Source organism: Monomorium pharaonis, chromosome 1, assembly GCF_013373865.1.
Source record: "Monomorium pharaonis isolate MP-MQ-018 chromosome 1, ASM1337386v2, whole genome shotgun sequence".
Classification (NCBI taxonomy): Eukaryota; Metazoa; Arthropoda; class Insecta; order Hymenoptera; family Formicidae; genus Monomorium; species Monomorium pharaonis.
In genome coordinates this window covers 17,816,996-17,820,446 of record NC_050467.1, presented here as the reverse complement: position 1 = coordinate 17,820,446, position 3,451 = coordinate 17,816,996, and the positions used below count along the sequence as shown (strand labels likewise).

The 3,451-nt window shown below is 28.9% G+C and overlaps 1 protein-coding gene across 3 annotated transcripts in view; it reads left to right on the top strand.

Moving 5' to 3' along the window:
• Window positions 1–1,245: 1,245 nt before the first annotated feature.
• Window positions 1,246–3,451, top strand: part of LOC105833261 (protein artichoke) — a 129,344-nt gene continuing 127,138 nt past the window's right edge. The window contains exons 1-2 of one of the 3 annotated variants that reach the window (XM_036295518.1): window positions 1,246–1,668; window positions 1,897–2,050. The gene's annotated coding sequence lies outside the window, so the exon portion shown is untranslated. Of the gene's footprint in view, window positions 1,669–1,712; window positions 2,051–3,451 lie in introns of those variants that run through there. The other 2 variants (XM_036295517.1, XM_036295516.1) reach the window with 2 other exon arrangements.

Genomic DNA, 3,451 nt, shown 5'->3' with positions numbered 1-3,451 from the left:
TAAGAGTGAATAATTTGAATAATAATTTAAATCGATAAGAAATCCAGATATATTTGTGTGTAAATCTGATTGTGAGAATTGTTAAAGATATAATAATCTTTCGTAAAATCACAAAAATAAAAATTGTAGACATTTTATGGATTTATATATTTTATTAATTTATATAAAATATTAAAAAAATTAATAAATATTTTAAATAAGAGGATAAAATGTTTGAAATAAATATTTCAAAATAAATATGTTTAAAATAAGTAAGTAATTTAAATAAACATTAATTAACTAAATTAACCGGTATTTACAGAATTTAACAGAAGAGGAAATAATTAATTAAAGTAACTTTACAGTAAAAATATCGAATTTATTTTTTTCTTCTCTTTCTTTTTTATTCTTTCAGGATAAAATGTTATATAAATTAATATACGAAAAGAATGATTAGATTCAGCCAGTTTTTTCAATATATGGACGTGTACAATAATAAATAAATAAATAGGTAAATAAATTTTTCTCTTTTACCTCATTTCTGATAAAACATTCGCGAATTTCACATTGGACATCAATGTGTGCTAATGAAATTAATTAATATAAAGAGATAAGGCTACGGTGACTATATGTTCTCTATGTCAAGTAGCTATCCTGCAGATTTATATATATTTTTTAAAACTCAATTTTACCCTTTATTTTAAAAATAGTATTACAAATTTTTTCTGAAAATTAGCGTCCCAGTATCTAATAAGCAAATGTTTATGAAAACAAATTTAATTTTGTGTGCAATATAATTTGCGTCTTTCGTCAATTGTGCTTTTTAATTTTTTAAATTAAAATTATTCAAATTAAATCCGTGTATGTTTTATTTTTTATTATTTTAGACCGATTTCATATTTAAACTAAGAGTTGGCTTTTTTTAAATACAGACGGACAAATAATACAGTTACAAAATTATTAGAAAATTGTACGGTGTATGTAATTATGATATACTACTGTGATCAAAAAATAAGGTGAATTTTTCATCTAAACTTCGCGGGTACTATAAAATCATGAAATTATTTTTTTTGTGGGTTGATAGTACTGTATGGCTAATCTCTTCTCGGAAGCAGAGCTTATAGGTTTGTTTTTTATTCCTGCACTGCTGCACTAGTGCAATAAGTTAGAATGAAAAAAAAAATATTTGTCTTATTCTAACTTATTGCACTAGTGCAGCAGTGCAAGAATAAAAAACAAACCTCATGTTTTCATGTGACACTTGGCACACGCCAGGCACACGCCGAAGCCTAGAGTCTTTTTCTTTTCCACGAATTTTTCTCTGCCGATTCACAAGGCCAATCAGCTACTTGCCCCCTCTCACGGTTTGCCGGGCGACTCAGTACCATCGCAAACACGCGAGCGGAGGGCCACGTCGTTTACGCTTCGCGATCGCGCGTTTTTCCACTCGGCAAGAGTCGTCTTTTTCGTGCCGCGAGGTGAGATCTCGTCGCGTTCCTCGCGTCCTTTCGTCGGCCGAGAGCGAATTTCCCCAGTGGAAGGCATCGTCGCGGACGCCGAAACGAGCCGACGTCATTAATCGGCGTGCAAAGTGGTCTCGTCTCTCGCGTCGTTAGCATTTCCGATCGTGTCGAGCGCGTGCGCGCGAGTGTGTGTTTGCAAACGCAACGAGGAAAACATCATCGGCTGGTGAGTAAATTTATTTGTTATCTTCGCGGAATTAATCGGCACGTGGCGTCATCGCCATCTAATATCTTAACCAGAATTTCAAGTGATAAAAGTTCATTAGATTAAGAATAAGTTTTTAAAATTTTGTTCTCTCTTTCAATTTTTTCATTTCTTTCTCAAATTTTCTATCATTTCCAGTATATCTACTAAAGAATTGTATAATATATAATATAATATTTTTATTAGCAGCACTAACGAGGATTTACCACCTTCACTGACAAATCGTGAAATATGGGCTTTATTAGAAGTTTTATGGCATGACGAACAATTTGTCAAGTTTAGGACACATATGGGACACATAGAAGGAGAGGAGGTGATGCTGCTACCGCTTTAATACTTCTTGGTAAGTGATTTGCTTTCGTAATGCACAATTTATCTTATTAATAAATTGCTCTCGTTCATAGAGTTTCATGCTCAAAAAAAGCTCGTATAATTAGTTGGAATAAATGATATAACTACTGTTATCATTTACTCAAAACAATTTTTATAAACTACATTACACGACTTAACTGATTGTTATTAGAAATATCGATATTAGTTATAATATTTCCATTGTGGAGATATTTATATTATTTTTATATTATTTTACCAAAGTTTACCACTGTAAACTGATCGCTCTCTATCAGCTTTTTTGTAATAAAAAGTACATATTTAATAGTGTTGATAATTTGTCTAGAAAATTTATGTACGTCTAGAGTTTTAAATATTTTAATTATTTATTTTCTTTATCGTGTTTTTTCCAATGACACGACCACTTATTGAGCGGCTCTTATAATATTTATTATGTGTAATTAATGTATTCTCGTATATGTCCGAGGTTGCAACAGAAATGTCTAGAGTTTTTGGCCTGTAAGTTCTAGTTTAAAAAATTTTAATATAGCAACCCTAATTGCACATCAATAAATTTATTACTATTATCGCTATCATCATCGACATTATCGTCGTCATCATCATCATTATTATTATTATCCTTATTACTACGATTAGTACTATTACTACTGCTATTGCTATATTATTATTAGCAGCAGTAGTAATAGTTACTGTAGCTCTATTAAAAGAAAGAAATACGCACATTATTTGTATTACTACATGTCAATTACAACTGTTCCCATAATTGTCGCAGATTACGGTTGCAGCAGATTGAAATCGAGTACCTGTATTAAGTTAAAGTATATATTTAGTTTTTCAAATACGATCAGATGTAAATTACGTGGATATCTCTATCGAGGTGATATTTTCTCGTAATCTCTCAATATTCAATGTGTGTATTAAATCTTTTTTAAATCAATCATATTTTTTACGTATATATTATCATTCATAATCGTTGTTATATTCATATGTATTTTTTATTTATTACATTTTTATATTAAAGTTTTTTTATTTCTCATGTTATAAGTTGGTTGTATAATAATCGTTCTTTATCATAAGTATTTAATTTTTTCAAAAATCTTTAAAGCTATACTTATATCAGCTAAAAGTTATCGAAATTAAAAAACTGCAAATTTCTTAGATTTATTTTTTCTAATTAACAAAAAAAATTTATCGTTATCCAAATTTTAGCTGAAACCAATCACAAAAAACAAAACAACAATTTATTAATTTTATTTATAGTAATTTATGCAATGTAAATAATCATATTTTGTTATTTAGGTAAATGATTTTTAAACAAGTAATTCTTGAATAAATTTTTACATGTTCATTAATACATGTAAAACAATTTTATTTATTCTGCAGTGCTAGTTTT